Here is a 21,759-nt window from a genome sequence, read left to right as displayed (position 1 = left end):
GCCTCTCTCCTTCCTCCAGAGACGCCTTCCTTCTGGCATTTGGATCAGGCATGATGTAATTCAAAAATTCATAGATTCTCAAACACATCAGGAACTCTCTATTCAGCTCTTTCAGCCGGGTGTTGAAGCAAATTGTGTAACAGCCATGTTGGTCCACAGCATAAAACACAATAGTTTATTGATAAAGGCAGTAAAAATGTGATAAGATTCCTGTTATTGCGTTATCTTATCACCGTGGCAGTGCCAGAGAATAAAACATGGACCTCTGCAGCATGGTGAGCTATAATAAATAATCTATATCTGACTTTAATGCCCAAATAACAACTGAAAGTGACAATAAATATTTAAGTCAGTGCAATATTAAGTTAAAAATACAAGTATTTAAATCACTCAGTGGTTAAAAATAGGACACAAACCATCTTGAACTGCAATTTTTTTTTCTTTCTCTGTCTGGAAAGACCAATAAAATACAAATATAACAGTGAGCGAACCTTTACTTATGTCATAGTTTTACAGTTGCCCTGACATTTTTCTTTTTATTATTTGCTACTGGTCAATTTTGCAATAAACACTTGTTATAAGAAATGTGCTTTTTTAACCGTTTTTTTTTTTTGTTTTTATCTAGCACTGCATCAAATCTCAGTTTATGTAAAGTTAATTGTTTTTCACATTTAATTCTTTTTTTGTCTCTTTCTGCAGCAAATTTTCACTCAGATTTTGAACTTTCTCTCAAGATTGGGGTCATTTTTGTCAGGGTAAATGCACCCATTTACTCAGTTTAATTTGTAAATGTGTGTTAAAAAAACAACACTCTGAATCAGTAACATGGCACATGGTTTGTCCAACGTTTTCTGGCACTAAACTATAAATGTGATGTTTTCCTCTGAAAACCTACATCAACGTTGAGTTGAATGAGTTTAGGTGCCTTTTTGTCACCAGGTAAAATTAGACCTTAGCGAGAGTTGACGAAGCTAAATCTGGTAATAATTCTCAGTTAGAAGATGAGATTTATATATTTTTTTTCAGTCACAATTAAACTAGACACTACAGGCTGACATCAGATAGGGTGCAATTGTTGTTTTACTTTCACTTTGGTGGCACTAACAGAAAAGGACGGATTTATTCAATCTTAACAGTTTTTGACACACTTTAAATGCGCTATCTGCTTTGTGTGTGCATCTATTATCTTACATTTTGACAATTATACATGATGTATCTCTACAATTAATGTGGTTAAACCATTACTCAACTTAAACGAGAAAATCTGTTTTACAGCTCAGTATAAACCAACCCAGAAAGACTTTCATACAGAAAGTACATTTATTTTCCCCCTCATTAAGCTCAACCGCAGGGCAGATCATTTTCATTTTCTGTGTCATATCTAGTAAATATCTGTTTAATAATAAATACACACAGATGTAAAAAACAAACAAAAAAACAATTACACACACACAAATCTCAGATTGTATATAATACCAGCTGCTATCAAGGATTTCACAGCTGGTTAGCGTTTATTGGTAACAAAAAAACAGGGAAAAGTCTGTTTTTTAGGGTTTTATGATTAAAGAAGTGTAAAGATCAATATTATTCCTGGAGCCATGTATGAATAGCAACACTCCCTTGCCATAAAGTGCTGCTATAACAATTTATTTGCTGATTGTGTTGATTTTGTGACAACGCTTTACACTACCAGGGGGTGGCTTCACTGATAAGAAACTAGAACATTTACAAATGAGCAAACCTGTAACTATTCCCATTAAAAACAAAGATGCAATGTATTTTTTTGTTTTTATTGGTGAATATTTTCTATTATTGTGCGTTTTATAGTTAATCTTTAGTAATTTTAAATAATTTAAGCATTGGTTTAAGGTTATGTTTTTTAATGTTAAAACTCAGTTATGACGTGGAAATGCATTTTTAAAGTTTTTTTTTTTTTCTTATAGCACATCACTTTTTTTTTCTAATGTTTTTTTTCTTAAGTCCCAAATTTGATTACATTTATCTAATTTCTGTCAACAAAAAGTAATTGCTTAATGTAGTTTTCCCTTTCCCTAATGGCCATAAAGCATTTATCTTTGCACTCGAGATAATGACACAAATTGCGTAATTTTAGTTGCTTTGCTGTGATTCATCACAAAAGGAATGACAAGAGAGCTGGTGAAAAATGAGCAATAAGAAAGTGGAAAGACCGCTTAATCAGTGTGTAAGTTGGTCACGTACCCGTGTTGTCTCTTGACATTTGAAAAAAGTGGCTGGCAGAATGTCACAGAGAGACGAGGTGAGTGTGGGAGGTTAGGAGGAAACTGGATCGTACAGGGCAGAGGGAGAGAAATAATTTGTAAAGAGAAACACCATGAAATGGCAGCGAGCGGTGTGGATGTTGACAACTGCTGTGTAATTTACTCCAATCAAATCCTCATTGTTTTACAGCTGCAGGGAATCACAAGACCGCTGTGGTGTAAATCTGGTGACATACTCAATCCTCGGCTGCTCTGCTCCACACTTCATTAAAAAGAAAAACCGTCTCTGTGGGCCGATTGGTCTGATGTATGGCGATGCTTGGCTCAACCCTCTGAAACCGATTCACAAATAGTTTTACAGTCTCTTTGGGGCGAATTTGGCAAAATCATTTGGAAAGCTAATTAGCTTCTTGACTTTTAAGCAAATTTATTACATGTAATTATTTGTATTGACCCCTTTTTTCTTTGCAAGCGGTGTTCTTTTGAAAAGAATGATTTTCTAAGTTCTTTGCATTACCTTTTAGACCTCATTATTTGCTGATATTTTAACAAAGTCCCAGTTTTGAAAAATGACCCTATTTTGGAATTTGGAAAGCAGTCATTTTGTTATAACTCCTAAGCTGGAGATCTGCCCATAACAGAAGGAGAAGCATTGATTTTAATTAAATTTTAAGATGAAGTGCAATCTGTAAAATTTGTGCTTATATTTGTGGTGAGCTGGCAGTCTGCTGGGCAGTTTGCCATAGTTTGTCATTAAAATGAATAATGCCAGAGTTAATGGTGGGTACAAAGGCATAGCAGTTAAAAAAACAGTTCATTTATACTGAATTTATGCAACTTTATATTTATTCTCACGGGATGAGTGGCTGTTTTCGCAGTCTACACACTCCAACGTGATCTTCTTATGTTTTTCTTCTTTGCATTTGTTGCATAATAAATGTGTTAATAGATAGCCAATATTGATTGTGCACATTTAGGAAGAGACGATGGGAAAATATATTTTCACTCAGCCAGCTATTGACCACTCTCTCTTTGTTTTCACCGGCACAATGCATACAAAGCTATGGCTGAGTAGCGCACTCTTACCTTCAAATAACACTTACGACTCTGATGTTGTATTCTCTCCAGCAGAATAAATCTAATATCATGTTTTCAACTTTCCTCCTCACTGACCCTGAGGTATTTTTAATGCTGTTGCACAACCGCGAGTGCTACCACATCGCACTGTAATGTCTGTTTATGTAAGAGGAAAGTGGGGTTTCAGCGAGGGGGGAACCGGTGGCTCCAGCTGGTGGTGCTGACTCAAGTTCTCTGGATGAGTGGTCCGATCGGGGGGAGTTTTTGTGGAATGGCTAAAGGTTAAGAAGAATTGGATGATGGATGGCTGGATGAATGATTGATGACTGATGGTTGGGTAGATGCAGGGAGAGTGGAAAGGCATGCAAGGGTGAAGGAAAGGGATTGTGTAGGAGTAGAGAACCTAAAGCTAAACAGGGTGATGCTAATTTAAGCAGAGCATCACTCTCTTCAGTTTTCACTTGGTTATATCATCTTTTTTGAGTGGTATGTCTATACTGACTCCTCTGCTATTTCTCTCTTATTTTTCTTTTTTTCTACCTTTTGATGAACTTCCCTGGGGAAGTGCTGATCAAGTTCTTCGATTTGTTTTCCAAAGTAGGTCTAAATATGGATTAGAAATGACTGGATTGCATGATAAAATGCATTCAGGAGGTGTGTTAGATCCTGGACTTACGTTAGCAGAGCAGCTGCAGACTGATGGTGGCTTCACAACCTTCTGAGTCACTTTGCATGTAAACACAGTCAAAATTATTATTCAAAAACTGAAAATCTGAAGAACTGAAGCTGCATTAAAATAAATGGTGCCAACTGATGAAAAGGGACTTTATAAGGCATCCAGTGTACATCCACCTTGTAGATTTTATAATCATTGTAAATCAAGGCTGGTCAACTTTCTTGTGGTTTTTAAGTTGATTATGTAAACATAAAATTTTATACTTCACTAGTCATGAATGTTGAAAGCATTAAAATGTAATTTGTTACTATTTTTATGAAAGAAAGACATTCTTTTTTTGCCCTTGTTCATTAAAACATGAATGACAAAAATGAAATCAGTGCTCAACCAAAATTCAGGTAGATGAGATAGAAAATACATGATAATTTCTGTCAGAAATATCTCAGTTTAATGATGTTGTTGTGTTGCAATTGAAGCTCTGAAATAGATTCTTTGTTTGTTTTCAGTGAATACATTTATTGACACTTAAGCCAGAAAGGCCAAATTTAAGTTTAGCAAATACATCTGTCAGTGCTCTGATTAAACACTCTGCAGGATAAACAAAGGCTGTAATTGCATTTTTCAGAGTTGCTATTTCAGATGTAGGAGCATGTAGAAATTATATTACCTATAACTTGGTAATTGAAGATTTGTTGTTTAACAAAATATTTACTTGATGCATTAACTTAAAACTTAAAAAAAATTAAATAAATATAAACATATTACATTTATTTACATGTGTTATTTGTAATTATGTATGGATAATTATGTTTCATAATTGAGTTGTTTTGTTTATCTTTATGTTCAGTTTAGACTATCTGAAACTTAGCATTTTATCTTGGTCTTTTGGTAAATTTAATATAAAACATTTTTAAGCAAAATAATATATTGATGAAATACTGATTAGTAAAAATCTTAATCATTCTTTGCTGCCATAAAAGTAGACTGTTAGTATAGAGACCAAAAAAAGAGACTTTCCTCTCCTTGTTTTTGCAGAGCTTGTAAATGTATGGGTAAAACATTTTTTAACTCAGTTTTGTTGTAAAATACCCTTAAGCAAACCCCTGAAATCACAACAACTCGAAAATAGAAGATGATCCTCCTGTCAACAGTTCACTTAACACAAATAAATCTGAGGTGGTTTAGAAATTCTGCTATTTCTTTCTACCCTGAAGCACAAATTTGTCCATCGGTGTGTTCTCCCGTTACAATTCTAATGATCACACAACCTCCCTAACATGTGCACAGTGAGTTTTCACCCATTTTAGGTTTTCCAGGTAAAGAAGAGTTTTTATATAGTCATTCACATGAATCAAGTATTACTTCATTTTACAGTCAAGTCAAGTAGTTCCAAATGGTAGATCCTTGTTTAAAGAATTGCGTTTTATTAATTTGCAGTGTCAGCAGGCTTCTGCTGTCATCCTGCTGTGTTGTAAGCAGGATTCTCCAGGTTTGATCATCTCTAACATGCCCGGAGAAATAAATACCTGTGATTTGCATACATATGAGCCTATGGGCTACTAGTGCTAGCTCTCTTGTACATCAGCACATTTGCAAAAACAAATTTTTACTAGTTGATGGCATGATTTTGCATATATGCTCACAATTGAAGATTAACAGATACATACCTGTTGTGTGTCAGAGAGATTGTATGATGAGTAGCATGATGGGGTATTACTTTTCTAATATAGGCTGTATAAATAGAAGTTACTTATTTTTTAAATTATGGAAAGGATGGAGACCTTTGGAATTACTGCTGCAATTTATTTATCCCATTTAATATAGTGTGTAGTTTAAAAATTATACTACATTAGGGGCATATTAGTCTAATGTAATCTGAAAGTGAGAAGCTCTAATCTGTGTTATATGGTGTTTAGAGCATTGATGAACCTGGAATGACAATACAACGCTCATCTAGTAATCCATCCTTCTATCTTCTTCCACTTATCCGTGGTCGAGCCATGGTGGCAACAGGTCCAGGAGAGAAACCCAGACATCCCTTTCCCCCACAAAATCCCCCTACTCCTCCCCAAGGTGTTCTCAGACAGAGAGGATGCATAATCCCTCCAGCGAGTTCTGGGTCTGTCCCGGGCTCTCCCCCAGTGGGAACTGCCTTGAAAACGTCCAAAGGGAGGCACCCAGGAGGCATCCTAATCAGATGCCTGAACCACCTCAGCTGACTTTTTTCAATGCAGAGGAGCAGCGGCTCTACTCTGAGCTCCTCACCTTATCTCCAAGGCTGAGCCCGGCTGGCCTACAGAGGAAGCCTATTTTATATGTGTGTATCCAGGATCTTCTTTCAGTCAACCACATCTCATGACCATAGGTGAGGGTTGCAGCGTTGACCAGTAAATCAGAACTTTGCCTCAGCTCCTTCTACACCACGACAGACCAGACTGAAGCCTTCATTACTGCTTTAGTAGCACTGATCTCTGCTTCATTCCTGTTGGCTGGATCATAGTTTATGCCTGACATTAAATGTCAGAAGACCTTGAAATTCAGAGGCTGTGCTTGGCTGCTTTTAGGAAAAAGGGGGAAAAAGGGTATTTTAAGGCAAAGATCTGCTTAAAGATAAAGAGCTACTGAAATTTATTTAAAAAAAAAGATGGATGATTAGTTTTTTTGTTAATGCTGTTTGCCCACATGTGGATAAATGTTTACAAATCACACATCATATGATCAGAGTTATACTTTATCGTCCCCCTCACCCCCTCCATCTTCGGCGCTTCGTTTTCCTCACATGGCGATCATGAAGCCTGGTGCTTTGCCAGAAGTTGTCAGGCTCACATCTATTAAATGTCAGGTTATATAACCCTGTGAAAACTCTTGGTGAGACTAACACTGCCTCCTCTTCTGTTTGCAGAGATTTATTTTTGCCTCCTAGAAGGTATCAGACCACCCAGTCTAAATGCAAGAATTTTCCTGATTTAGAAGCCATTTGGCTTTGTTCGCTTCCACAGATCTCCACTGAGTGAGCTTAAATAAAGGATTATGCAAAAACTGATGCGCATTTGCATCCAACAGGTCCAGACACATGAAGGTGTATTTTAACAGTGGATTGTGCACTTCCAGATTTAATTAAATGAGCCGAATTAATCTGCTCTAAAGAGGCCACAGCTGCAGTGCTTCATCAAAGGCCGTTTGATATGTTGATGTGTTTTGTGATAGGGCAAAATAACAAGCAGACTTGTTCTTGCTCAACATATCAAACTTTTTAAAAATCTCATGTAATTTACCTATATTGATCTTGTTTACCAATTTCCATCTCTTCTGATTATCATTTTTTTAACGAGATACTTTGACTTCCTCTCCCTTTGCATCTTTACTCATCTCATTGGTTTGTCTGCTTATACTCTCATCATTTCAGGCTGGACGGTGCCATAGCTTGTTTGACCACCAGAGCGTTTCACTTGATCGCTAAAAGAGAATTCAGTCACTGATTGGAAACAGAATAGCCCGAGGATGGATGGGGCTGAGAAAAGAATTGCCAGGGTTAAGATAAGTTGCTAAGGGAAGTTGTTAATGGTTACAAGAGTCTTTCTAGTGGACTTTAGGTGTTCGTGCACTCTTTTGTTCGTGTCAGTTGCAGCCACTGTTGAGAATAAGAAGTGCTGGCTTTCCAACAGCTTCATTTTCAAACTCAAAAGAAAAAATGAAAGAAAAAAAAAGAAAATCTCAGTTTAAAAGGACCCTTAGATGTGGTCTAAAGCTTTCATTATCTTTTTTCTTAGGCAAAAGCCTCGTTAGCCTAAAGTGAGATCCATTAACGATGCAAAAGTCTGATAAACTCCTATGCTCATATACAATTATAGTGGCAAAATCAGCAATAAAAGTATAACCCACTGAAGTCTTAATGTTTTTTTTAACTGTTGAGAAATGGATCATAGCTTGAGATTTTTTTAAAGTTTGACAATTCACACACATAATGACTGGAAACCTGCTCTTCCAGTGTCTCCTACCAATAGTTTTTATTTTCTGATTTTGGAAACAGCATGGATTGACCACTGAGAGATTCAGTAAAACTGTTAGATGAAAATCTACCAGATAATTAAAGATGATTGGTGTTCAGAGGAATTAAATGCTCCTTTTGATGTGAAAATGGTTGTCTTTGTTCAGAAAGTCTATAATGCTGTAAAAACACACTTTGAGACAAACATTGCCTTGAGTTCTGCTTCCCAAGATACATTTCTACCTTTTAAAATGTATGAGTTTGAGACCACAAAGTCTAAGCATCATAATGTTTCTCGTCCAGGGGACAATTTGCTCACTTCAGCAGGTTTTGGGTTGTTTCTTCTTGGCAAAGCTCCTCCGCTCTTTATTTTCCTCAGGTGGGTAGCTGCCTGAGGAAAATCTAGTAGATGCAATTTCCATCATATTTTTAAAAGTTAGTTTGCTTTTAAAGGGCTGCATGCATCCTTCATCAGCTGAAATAGTCATGAGGTCATACACTAACACCAACACACCTCCAGTCCACCTGGTGTTGTCTGTATTATTGAAGACTTAGTACAGAGACATTGTCTTGTTAGAGCAGTTTTGATGACGTGCCCGTCCAATTAATATGCAGCTGCCTCCCATGTTGTGAGCACTGTCCTGTCATTGATGTCACCCCTTGATCATTTTTCACAGCTGCTTTCAATATCCTGCTCTTTATATGAGAGTCGGTTTTTCATCTTTTATGTGCCAACATTTGTGTGTGTTTTGCATGTGCAAATATAGACAGTGCAAATACATCCGCTGGTTTCATCGGTGCCTTTGTGTGTGTGCATTATATAAACGGACATATAATTTGTATGCACATGTGCATTCACGGCTTTGTGTGCGTGGGTGTTTTTTTTTTTACCACTACGTGTGTTCTTGTTTGTATCATCCATACTGATTATCAGTCTTCTGCTGTCTGTCTGGCCACTGGGGCTGTCTCCTTTGATTGCATTGATTTAGTGCCGCTGCATGCTGTAATGAAAGATGAAAAATGAACAGCATGGCCTGAGTGTGAGGTAATTGGTCTGCACCTAGTTTCCTGTGGTTTACTGAAGTGGCGGGGTGAGGAAGATGGAAGAAATCTAGGGAGTGTGAGGTGAAATTCACATGAGCTGTACTCCGTGCCAATAAGTAAATTTCTGTGTAAATTTCCTGTTGGTATTTCAATGCTAGAGTGCATGCAAAACTCCTGGGTGATGTTCTTAGTTAATGTGTGATGTTGGCTGCAAAATCACTAATTAAAATCCAATTAAACCTACAAGCCTGGTCTTGTTGCTTATGTTGTTACAATTGAATTTAGATCTGCAACAAAAGCTGAAGTATTCTTGGGCTGAAACACATTTCCTAGTGTCACCTCTTCCCCTTTACCTACGTGCTATTTTAGACTTTATTTTGAAGTCACGTGAGGTAATGGTTAAAATGTTCCAATAAAAATTGGGACACCACTTCATGTTACAGATACACCATTTTCAATTCCTTTTATGTCAACAAGTGTAATATCTTCTTGTTTGGGTTCAAAGACTATTCTGTATTTTCTTACTTGTAAAAGACATTATGATATCAGTTTTTTTCTTATTATTTTTAAGGAATATTTACATAGATACCAAATGTAATGCATTGGAATACATCAAATTATACCCTTCCAAACAAGCCTCATCTGTTTGGCTTTTTTTTTTTTTAAATCAGGCTGTCATGAGGCTTTTAGGGTTTGGTTTTGTTTCTAATTTTTGTATGTTCTCACCTTAGGTTTAACTGACTGTGGTATCTACTGAAAAAAAAATTGGTGACTGTCTTGAATGCTTTCTACCTCAGAATAATCTTTCTCATTTTGCAAATTGTGTAAAAATGTAACTTTACACTTGTGGACATGCAGTAACTCTTTACTTAATTCGGATCCTTGCTGATGTTTTTTCTCATTTGCATTGTGTTACTGCATCTGAGCAGCAAACTGCTAAAACCCTTCATTTTCTACAAGTGCTCACACTTGTTGATCAGTTAATCAAGTGCATTTGATTAGTCTCACCATCTTAAATTTCATGGAAGCAGCAATGAATACTTCACACACTCTTTTCACAATTTAGCTTATTTTTTATCATGTTAATGTACAATGTAATGTGTTGTGTTTTGTTGTTCATTTGGAGGTTGTGCTTACCTTTCATGTTCTATGATGTAAAACTCTCTAGTTGAAGCTAATTCTTTCCAAGATTTACATCACATAAAGCAGATAACATTTGCTTTGCAGAGTCATTTTGCTGCATGTGCCATATGTTTGATGTGCAGCTTTATGTGTTAGCAAAGAGACTGTTAGAAAACTGGGTCTACAGCAGGTGGTTAGCGTGAACGTAGTGATTACTCTCACACTACAGAACAAGGCTGTGTCCAGATGGCTGTCTGTTGTTAGGTTTAGCCAACGATAGCACTTTGTTTCGAATTAAATGAAAAGAAAATAGTTTTGATTAAATGGAAACATAAAGTTGAAAGTAAACATTTTCTCAAATATGTTGCCGTTGATAAAACATAGATGATTAATGAGATGGTAGCAAATACTTGTAGATGTGTTATACAAAGTCTGAACATTTCAATTATAGATTAATTTGTAACAGTTTCCAATGCTGCTCAGTACATATACCGTATGTCTTTGTTCTGACAGTTAAGCATCATATATTGAATTGAATTGAATTCTGAAGGTTTGTGTGTGAAAACCAGCTGTGTTTTGCGTCCGACAGGCCAAGTCTCTTCGCCAGCTTTTAGTGAGTGTCTGGATGTTGACCTGGAGAGGAAGGATTAGTGCAGGTGCTTTAAAGAGATCACAGACTCAGACTACGTCTTATGGCTGTAGATGGATGCTTTTTTTTTTTTTTCTGGAACAGCTCTCAAATTGGTAGGGAGTGAAAAGATAGGTTATGAGTTCACAATATGATGAGCCAAGATTTATTTTTTCCCCGTCCATGTTTCCTTGGTTCCCAGGTTATTTATAGTGCTTATAAAAAGCCCACAGTACTCACACTATTAGTTATTTTTAATTTCTTAATTGCTTGAATGTTTTTTTCAGCAAGCAGAAAAATGTTAGTTCTGTAATCTCGAAGGCACACTCATTTGGCAGCGATTCCCACATATTGTGTAAACAAGGAAATAGGAAAGTCACAAGAAAATCATCACACTTCCCCCACAACACACTCAAACACACACGCAAACGCACAAAACTCCACAAAGATGCTTTATTTGTACAAGTGTCAGACATGAGTGGTTTCCATTTCCAGTGTTCTGTTCACAGGTACACAAAATAAATGGTCTTGCACTAATATTTGTGAGAAAAACTGTTGTTGCCGTCAGAAGGATGTGAAATATTTTTGTGCTATTAGCTTGATATTATTTACTTTAGTGAGACTTTAAAAGGCTTCATTATTTCTGTGGTGTTTGGAGGTGGAAGAGTGAGAAGTGATGAAGATTTAGAAGAAATAAATGATAGAAGAAATGCAGAATATTATAAAAAAGACCTGGGTGATTCGAAAGGTCGGTGCTCAGAGTTGTTTTTGTCTTATTTTGTAAATAAAAATGTAATTGTTTGACTTGAAAGTTGTATGATGATTATCACAACATTTTCAACTCCAGTACTGGAAAGAATAAAATACATTCTGGATGAGGTGCTCCCTGTTGAGTGTTGTAAGTTAGTCTGATTTAACTGTGTAAGCTGCAGGAGCATCTATTTCTGGTTAGCTTCTGGAATGTTGGGATCGTTCTGTTTTTTTTCTTTGAAGGCTTCTTTACACTGACAGAAGCACCCAGTTTCTCTTGATTCAGTCGGTTTTTATACACTAGACCAGAAGATCTCAATTTTCCTAAAACCTCCTCACTTGTATCCAGAAACGAAATGCACCTGCTCCAAACCCATATACGATCCATTTTTGCTCTGTGTGATGTTTGATCCAAAATCCTGAATCTGTTTTTCTTATTTTATTATTTTTTTTGTTGTTTCATTGTAGAGACCATAGCAGCAAGGTATACTAATTTAACACATTGTTTGTTTTCAAAATTGTTAGTCAAAACAATTGTCATCATATTATCAATTTAATTGACAAATTTACTTCCTTTTATGACTTTCTCTTGTCATGCCACTGTCTTGTGCTGTGAACGCGAAATATGTTGGCTGATTATTTTTACAAGGCAGTCAGAGGACCTTGTCACATCTGGATCGATTTTAAAGAAAATGCAATTTTTATCCTTGAGCCTTTGAAAAAAAAAAAAACGTTTCATTTGTTTCTGTGACAACAGCCATCTAACCTGGAGATGAACGCTTTGCTCCAACAGTGCCACTGAAGGAGCATGGTGTACACAAGGCTGGAGGAAAGCTTTGTGATCAGATCTCTTCTTTTTTTCTTTCTTTTGATGGCTTTTGTATGTAATTGTTTGCCTTTGCTGTTCTTGCTGTGAGGTTTGATTTTATGTCTCATGGTTGTTGTTTTTTTTTAAGTACTTCTGTTTCAAAGCTCAAGATTCTGCTTTGTGGGCCCCAATAACACCTGCTTTCTAAAGCTGACTGTAACTTTATGGCTGCTGGATTCATCTGTCCTCAAGTTTAGAGACTTTTTTAGTATCCGTCTATTCATTTTCTTTGCTAGTGTGTTCCTGTTCAGGGTCACTGGAAGCTGGTGTCTGTCTCCAGGGGTCACTGGGCAAGAGACAGGGTACACTTTAGACAAGTTGTCAGTTCATCGCAGAGCCACATAGTGATGAACACAACACCACCATTCACACTTTCAATTAACCTAACATGAATGTTTTCGGACTGTGAGAGAAAACTAGAAAGGCTTGAAGGGGCACTGCAGTATCATTCTCTGAGGAATGAGATGTTTTTTTTGTCATCTGTGCATCCAGACATTCTGTGTATGTTTATGTTTGCTAAGTTTCATGTTACATTAGAAGGGGGGGGGGATTGATTTGATAAGCAGAGCTACTTAATCTTATCTTGACAGAAAGCTTATCTCAAGCAGGAGAGGAGGAGTAGAGAACAGAGTGAGGAAAAATTCAAAGCAGAATCAGGAGCCTAATTCTGCTTTGAATTCTTAACTTGCTTCCACCGAGTGAGGATCGGGACGCACAATCAGTGAATGTTAATCTCTGTTGTTGAAGATCAGCAAGTCCAATTGCCGCTCTAAACACTGCACCACAATACTGCACAATAATCCTTTTTTATCCCCTGGTTCAGAGAGGAGTACACAGGATTTTAAAGATGTTTTCCTGCAACATTTAGGCATACGTGTCCAAAGAGCAGCCAAACCACTGCAATCCTCCAACACAACCACATACTTAAGGAATATTGTTTTTTATTATTATTGGCAATGAAAAAGAACTAAACCACACATGCCAGTCAGTATAAAACACTTCTTATTATCTTGTTTTTTGCAATCCAAATGATTAGATTTCTGAAATATTTCCCCACATCTCCTGAAAGACATTTACTTCTATTCTTCTGCATACCACAAAACAAAGCAGCTTTGGTTTTGCCTTTACATTATTTTTTAGTTTGCTTTGGCACTGGAATAGCAGCATTTAAACAGTTTATTTATTTGTAGAGTAACCATAAATTGCAAGAAAGGTGTTTTTCTGAATGTAGCTAAAGAAAAAAATAAGATAAATGCTGACAATATGCAAAGTATTATTAAGTATTCAGACAAAAACAAGATAAGAATTCCCATTTATATCTAATGTAAAGGGCGTGGAAACAAGTGGTGGAAGATCTGTTGAGTTTCACGTGTCAGCAAAATGCACTGCATTAGACCACTCTCCTAAGCTGCTGACAAGTGGGTTTTAGTATAATGCAGCAAAAACATCTTTGTCTCAGCCATACAATGTATTCCAAAAGGTGCAGAGGTATAGACATATCACAGGTTTTACATCCCATGTTTAATATTTGAAAAATAACTTTTATGATATACAAATCAAAAAGTTGAATTTTATGTCTCCAGACATTAAAATCAGTGTATGCGCCTTAATTTATAATCAGATGCCGTATGAAGGGAGGAGGTCTGTGTTGTTCATTATTGTAGAAAAATGCTGTAACAATCAGTGGGAATGAATGGTTGATTATCTTGATGATACCTCCATTGTTTGCTGTCAGAAATCAGTTGTGAGCGATTGTCAGCTGACATACAACATTTAACTGCAAGCAGCAGTATAACTAAATACAAATTAACAATGCACCACGCAGATAATTAAAAAATAAAAAGTGTCGTTACCATTGTTGTACTGGTGTACCTGGCACTGTTGATATGAGGCGTGAATTATCCAAAGCATGACTTCTATGAGTGTGAAGCATCATTTACAGCCTGCAGCAGCTCCTAATTTGTTTAATTAAGGGACTGCATCATTCACAATGTGAATCCCTTCCTAATTAAATAAGCCTCAGTTAAACTGTAAATGTCACTGTGCATAAACATAGCCCAAGTTTTTTGCTGACTCGAGTATCTCTCTTATCTTTCTTTTTTTTGTTGTTGCTTAATGGTTTTGCTAAAGCAAAACTAAGCAATAAAGCCAGATCTTTAAAAATAAGGGATAAAACAGTGTATACCTCTCATCCCTGAATTCTTACCCCTTTTTGGTGTTTGTATAAACTTCTTTTCGGATGAAGTTGTCTTCTGAAATGTAACAAAGGTCTGCCTAATTCTCTAGATTTGTTATTTTCTAAATATAATGATGTTAAACTGGTTTCATTTTGTATGGGGTGAGCACTATTCTTACTACAAAGATATTGTGCAGAAATAAGTCTGAATTGAAGGAGAAGATATACAGATAGTTTCTAAGTTTGGTGCTTGTTGGTAAGTGACCCAGATGTCATCCAGGAAGTAGCTAGTTCCTGGAACACTTTTCAAATTCAAATTAATTTTCACGCTGTGCAAGATGTAGAGGGCAACCCATGTGAAGCCACCATAACTCAGTAGAAAATACATTTTTTGTACATCATGTAGACATAATTTTTTTTTATAAAAAAAGGTTATCTGGTTATAGAGTTTAGGTAGTTTTCTTTGTATGCTGGAGTGCAGTCAAAGCTTGTACATCAGTAGTTTTGGTGTGTGTGTGAGTGCTTTTTTATGTTTTTATGTTAGGGTAACTGTATATGCGCAAGTCTGCAGTATGTTGGAAGAGGGTAAACTCATTTATGATGCTTGCCAAGGGTGAGGAAAACATTTATTGGTGGTTTCCCAAGTCTTTGTTGATACGCCGCTGCAGTTGGTTGGAACTACACTCAACGTTGTTTGCTAAAGAGCTTAAGTTATGTACATTTCACAGGTGAGGCTACAGAACTGAATTCAGCTCATTACATTTAATCTTTCCTTTTATAGTGTTTTCAGTTTCTCTTCCGCTTATGCTCAAAAACAAAGAGTGAAAAATAAAAACATGCAAATCTTCCTTCAAAAAGGTTAAGTGGGATGTGGCACAGAAACTATTTGCATCTTGCTCGTCTGCTTGGTGCATTCATTGTGGATTACCCATAAAACCAAGTATTTTGTGGTGATATGGTGCTTGCTTTCTGTCTCATTATCTGCCTACTGTGACACATGCACACAGAAGCAAAAATACTCACAAAAACACAAAAACATCCTGTGTGAAAAAACCCCCCAAAACACTAGAAACACGTTCATGCACGTAAAATACACACACAAACAAAGCCTGAAACTCTTCACATTCATAAACACACAGTCTCCTATTGGGGGGGGGCGAGTGATTAAAAGCCATCATTATCTCACCGCGGCTGTAATGAGAGGCTCACACACCTGTTTTCACAGCTGCTCCCAATCACAAGCTGTCGTCCTTCACTCAAGACCAAAAGTTTTGGAGGTTATGACGATGTGATGCTCAAAATCACCTGCTGAGAAAGTAGTCACCACTGAAACAAGCCTCATTAGACTCGGCTAACTGGAGAGAGCTAGCCTTTCTCTTGCACTGACTCTAAGTGTCCTGCAGCAGGAGCAGCCTTATTCACAGTGGGATTCAGTGTAACCTTTGGCGCTGACTGCATGCTGGATGTGTTCAGCATGAGCTCATCGTGTGTGCTGTCAAAGTCCCCTGTGACGCTACGCTTTGAGTTATGGAGAGGTTGTGAAATTAGAAATGACCGTCACAAGAAAACATAACATTGTTTTTATTTTTGTATCCTTTTAAAACATATTTTGTTATTCTAAACCAAACAGCCATGAGGGAGTAGCCTTTTATTATAAAACTTTATTTTATTTATCTTATACTCCCACTGTTCTAAATGCCCACAGCTAATTTACTAACTTCAGTGTTAAATAAAAGCATTGTAAGCATCATGATGTCAATTGACAAAGAGAGGAATGAGGAAAATGCCTGTTTATTGTAACCGATATCATCATTATTCAGCAATAATAAACGGTGCTGTCCTAATTATTTTGACATCAATAACTCAGAAAAACCATCCTACAAAAAGAAACATTAGTTTGTGCTAAATCAAAATGGTAAAAATGCTTTCAGAACAGTTGCGACAATTTTGGCAGAGACAACATTTTTAAGATGCAGTCACTGAACAATCAAATATTTTCTGACAAATATTTATTAGTGGCACAAACAATTGCAATCAGAGAAGGTGCGTATCAAGTTCCAAAAAGAAAGAAAAATAAAAAAAGCTGGCCTTACAGAGAGTAGATTATCTTCCAGTGTCACTGCAAGCTGTAGTGCTGAAACACAATCATCACTGAATACGTTAAGGTGGTGAGATGGGACCGAGAAGTACCTACAGACACATTTTCCAAAGGTTTTGTGGACCAGTAACCTGAGTGACATAAGCAGCCCAATGTTAAGTGACTGGAAAACTCAGGTCACTAGTTTGGGTCGGACTTCAACAAACTGAAGGGTGGGAACCTGTGTGGGCTTTTTATTATTACATACAGTCTTCATTCTTGATCTTTTTTTCTCCCCCTAAATCCTAAGAAGAATTTGTCCAGGGCCCTCAGATGTTAGATTTATGCAGTGAGGGAAAACACTGTTAATCACTGTTAATCATTAACCAGTGCTGATAAATCCAGTTTATCTGGTAATTGTTAACTGGGCCTTTTAAATAGTAAATAATCTGGACTCAGTCTGCAGTGTTTTTTTCTTTTTTTTTTTACATCATTTTACACTTCAAGCATCAAACCCTCAGCCCTGCCTTTCCACATTGAGGAACAGATCTGAGAGCTTGTGCAACCTTAACCTCTTTAAAGCAGGCTTCTTTCCTTTTAGAATCTCTCTATAAATGTCACCGCTGACAATTTGCGAATGGATGGTGTAACATCTCTGCCAGCTTCTTCTATTAAAAGGCTCTGTGCCCCTTGAGCTAGACAATTCAAAGACATTCCTGAACGATGAGTGACAGTGTGGACTGAGATAGTTATTAAAGAATCATTGATGTTCCATTTATTTCCTCATGAGAAATTTGTCATCACGATTGGCCTTTTCAGAATTTAAAACTGGAAAGCTGCTGAGACTTTACCAGGCACTGTAATATTAAAAACAATGCTATATTTAATTAACTCTGTACGGGAAGCAATTTAGTCGCAGTTTAAACGGGTCAACGTCCAACGTTATAAGGCAATTTTTAATGAAAGTTAAACTAAGTGTTTAATTTGCATCTTTTTCTCCCTTTTCTCGATAAAATACAGTTACTGATGGGAGGTAATTTTTAATTTAAATTTAAGAGGCCATGTTTTGGTACCTGTAGTATGCAGATCACTTGTATTTCTGTCTTTATTTTCTTCATTCTAACACACATTGACGTGCCTGGTTTTTCAATTCCCTTCTGTGGCTCTTTTTTGTGTCTTTTTTATATCAATGATACTGGAAAAAATATTTTCATTGCATTTCCTTTCAGTCTGTCCTTTTGATTCCATTCACCTTGGTTGGTCTGCCTGCTTGACATTTGAGTCTGAATGTGCTGCAGTAAATCACAACAGCAATTGGAGGATGCGGGAAATGGAAGTGGGGGGATGAAGTGGGTGGTGTTGCAACTTCACAGAACTGAGAGTTTCATATCAGCATTGATGTTGCTAAACCAAAAATGTGGCAGTGGAATAAATGGTAAGACAGTATGTAGCTTTTACTTCACGGCATATCCCACTGATAAATGTAAATGGTGCCAGTGGCATACCTTGTGCTTTTTTTGCCACTTGTTTTCAATCTTTGCTGTAACAGTTTTGTGTAAAATTTGTAAAACAAAACAGACATTTGTTTGTGTGTTTATTTTTATGTTTATACTGTATCACCCCTCATTTTTGGACTTGCTTTTTGGGATGGGTATGTCAAGTAAAAAACACTCTTAGAATTTTTTGATAATTACTCAATTTTTCATCTAATATCCTCGAGTGGAAGGGGATGCACAATTTCTAGCATTAAAGCTGAGCTCACCTGTTAGCTACAGTTTCCACTTTTTAATCCTTTCAAAATAAACTACAATGGCAGAAAGATGCTGAGAAGCTCTGAGCTATTTCTCCTTCATTTATTTATTTAGTTTTAGACAGGGGTGGGCAGTAGGTGTTGAGCTGAGAAAAACTTTCTGACTTAAAAAAACTCCATTAGGAAACAACTTGGTGTTTGCCTGGTGCCAGTGTAAAAAACGACAGTCATGAAGATTGCATTATTTCTTTAGTTTTGCCCATTTTACCTAGACTTTAAATATTTGAAAATCGTTGCCCATCCCTGCTTGCTTTGAGAGTTTATTTTAATCAGAAGATTTCAAGGACTCTGCACAACTTTCAGGGAGACAAAAACGTTGGAATTTCCAGTCTTGTGTCCTCGCAAATATAAGAAAAATGTCAATTTATTGAGTTACTGATTTGCTGATTCATGTTTGTGTTGCTTGCTGACAAATAAATGAAGCCAATGAGGCTTCACAATGTACCTGGTATTTTTACTGTTTATAACAACAATAAGGTCAAGTCAAGTTAAGCTTATTTATAAATCACGTTTTAAAAAACTGCAGCTGATTAAAATGCTCAACATAAAACAGAAGAGAAATTATTAAAATGGCACAAGATCATGAAAGACAAAAACATAAAAGTCAAGAAGCGATAAATAATAACAATAATATTAATAAAAATCAAAATTTCAAAGTCCCTGGATGATAAATAAAGGTGAACTGAGAGATGTGATGTAGCCTCACTAGCATTAACTGACTGGTTCTTTTGATGTTTTTTCAGGTGTCACTTTTTTTTTTTTTTTTACCTGTAGCAGCTATTTTTTGCCTTGTGTGTCATTGTGCCAGTTTGGGACTTCATTTGAGAGATCATCATAAATCTGCAGACATTCTCCTCACAAGGAGGACCACGTGCTGTATGCACAGATAAGAAAGGACACAGAGTGCATGGAGGGTGGAGAGAATCTGAATATTGGAGGCCTGGATCAATAGGCTTGCATTGGGATGAGAAAAGGAAGCTCTGAAGACAAAGTAGATTTCTCACCACTGTAGTATATTGGCAGTCACTGCCAGCTACACTTATCCTTCTCAGCTTTCATAACATGGTTTTCCAAACTTGCATACAATATGTTCTAATGAATATTTAAAATAAAATGTCATCTCACGTTCTGTTTTTGTCTCCCCACCTCTGCTCCCTCTTCCCTCTGTCCCTCTCCATTTCTTTTCTCTTTCTAGGTAAGTGATAAAACTGCAGATTTTATCTGAGCTTAAGATGACTCAAAAGGTAATGTCTCTGTTGGATTTTCTGTTTTATGATACGATGTGCCTTTATGCTTGTCAAAAACCCAAAAGTTCCCACTATATTATAGTTTTCTTTTTGTTTACCAAAATAAATGCTGTCGTTTTATGCTTCTGCAGGCTTCAGATACACATAATCTCAACGTTTCAGTTTCAAGATTTCTGAAATCCCTCTCGTCTTGTCTTATAGTAACACTTTTGTCAGGAGCTTGCAGCGTTTGGAAAGGCTTTTATTTTTTTTGTGCGCGCAGATCTGCTCAACTATTAAATGTGGATTCTAGAAACCTGTTTGAGTAATGTAGATTAAAATGAATATCAGCATCAAATTGGGATTTCTTTAATTACATTTTTCTCAGAGCAGTGATACATAGCTGCAGACATGATAACATAATCATACTCATAATGACACATAGGGAATCTTTTAGGTTGCAACAATAACCTCATCAGTTTATTTTTAAGTTAATCACGAATAGTGAGGTTACCCGTCTGTATAATGGGCCTATGATGAGCCACATGTGCTTGTGCTGCTTTTGCCTAATGGTGCCGTTGTATTTTGCTGCTAATCTGTTTATCTAATCAGATGCTGAGGGTAGGTGGTCTATCTCATTAACTTGCAGGATATTGATTTCCTGAGTTAGAGCAAAGCGCGTTACAGTTGCTTGCTTCCACACTCCCAGATGGGAGGAATGCAGGTTGCCTCCCTCATAGCTCATCAATCGATCCCGCCTTAGCTCGTGGTTGTTGTCTTCTGTGTGTGTGTGAGCGTTTGTATGCCTGCAGTCATGCTCGGATGTAAAAATAGCTCCTGAAAAAGACTGATTGGTTGTAAGGCATGTTTTTGCGTATAAAGACTGCTTGACAGAAAGACAGAGATGGATGTTTTTAAGAAAGATTCAGGTGCTCGCAGTGTTTTTGATGTCTTCCTCTAGACAAGCTATCAAACACATAGCAGGGGCTTTTTTTGCTCTTATTGCAGTCTGTAGCAGAAAGATTGTAGTTTGGAAAAGCCTTGTTTTTCTTTAGATCCAGCAATCTATTTCTACAAAGGCTCAAAATCTGGCACTGACATTCAGCACTTGCCAAATCTCACTTTGAAATAAACTGTATGAAAAAGCCACTGAAGTAGACAAAATACATCTGAAACTACTTTAAAGTTTAATGGCTCATAACTGCCATAGCTCACAACCCCCCGCAGACTTTATGGACCATAAGTGATTGAAAATGTTGCATTTCCTCTCTTCTGCCACTAAGCAGTGTTGTAGTAAATGTGTCCTCAGTCCTGCTGTTTGTGACAAATGTGTGGGAGTGGCCTTTTTTTGTGCAGAGCACATTACTGTGAATGCACACCAATTACTGCGATGAGGGCGGTGTGTGTGTTGAAATGTGTGTGACGGCAATGCTTCATTCTGCGACGTGCAAAAGCCTTGGAGCTCCTCTTTGGTATCTCCCATGCTGCTTCTGTTATGCAACAATGCTATTCTCTTACCGTCGGCCCTTCTCTCTCTCTCTCTTTCCTTTCTTTTCTCTCCATTCCTTTCGACTTTGTATGTGTGTGTGTGTGTGTGTGTGTGTGTGTTTGTATGTATACTTTCACTATAGATATTTTTGGAGCTATGAAGCGGGATTTAGAGGATCATCTGTGCCAGTATGGAGCTCAGCACTTCATTCCTCAGACTGCAACTTGTAGAGGCATTCCGAGTTTTTTTTGTTTGCTATTATTTGAACATTTTCACTTTTGTTTATGTGCTCTACGCCCTTTTCTGTCTGTACTCACCTTCAGTGTAACTGTACTCTCTCAGTGCTTCCATCTCCACCCACTCAATCTCTGCAGTATACCTTCCTTCCAGTGAAACAGCTGCAGTCATGGTTAGAGAAGCTTATTAGTGCTCCCAGAATACCAGTGGGTAAAAACAGAATTCAGTGCTGCACCAGGGATCTACTTCATTACCTCTCATATAAAGAAAAATAAAAGACAAAAAGAAAGAAACAATTTTTGAAGCCCGAGAAAAGAATTTTTGTAGCAATGACAGACACTTAAATCATGT

At 37.0% G+C, this 21,759-nt stretch overlaps 1 protein-coding gene across 5 annotated transcripts in view; it reads left to right on the top strand.

The window, feature by feature from the left end:
* Positions 1-21,759, top strand: part of pde4d (phosphodiesterase 4D, cAMP-specific) — a 176,332-nt gene that overhangs the window by 90,742 nt on the left and 63,831 nt on the right. The gene's annotated exons all lie outside the window — the stretch shown is intronic.

The sequence above is a fragment of the Kryptolebias marmoratus genome, linkage group LG1 (assembly GCF_001649575.2).
Source record: "Kryptolebias marmoratus isolate JLee-2015 linkage group LG1, ASM164957v2, whole genome shotgun sequence".
NCBI classification, from domain to species: Eukaryota; Metazoa; Chordata; class Actinopteri; order Cyprinodontiformes; family Rivulidae; genus Kryptolebias; species Kryptolebias marmoratus.
The sequence above is the reverse complement of the archived record's forward strand: the minus strand, read 5'-3'. Positions and strand labels throughout refer to the sequence as shown.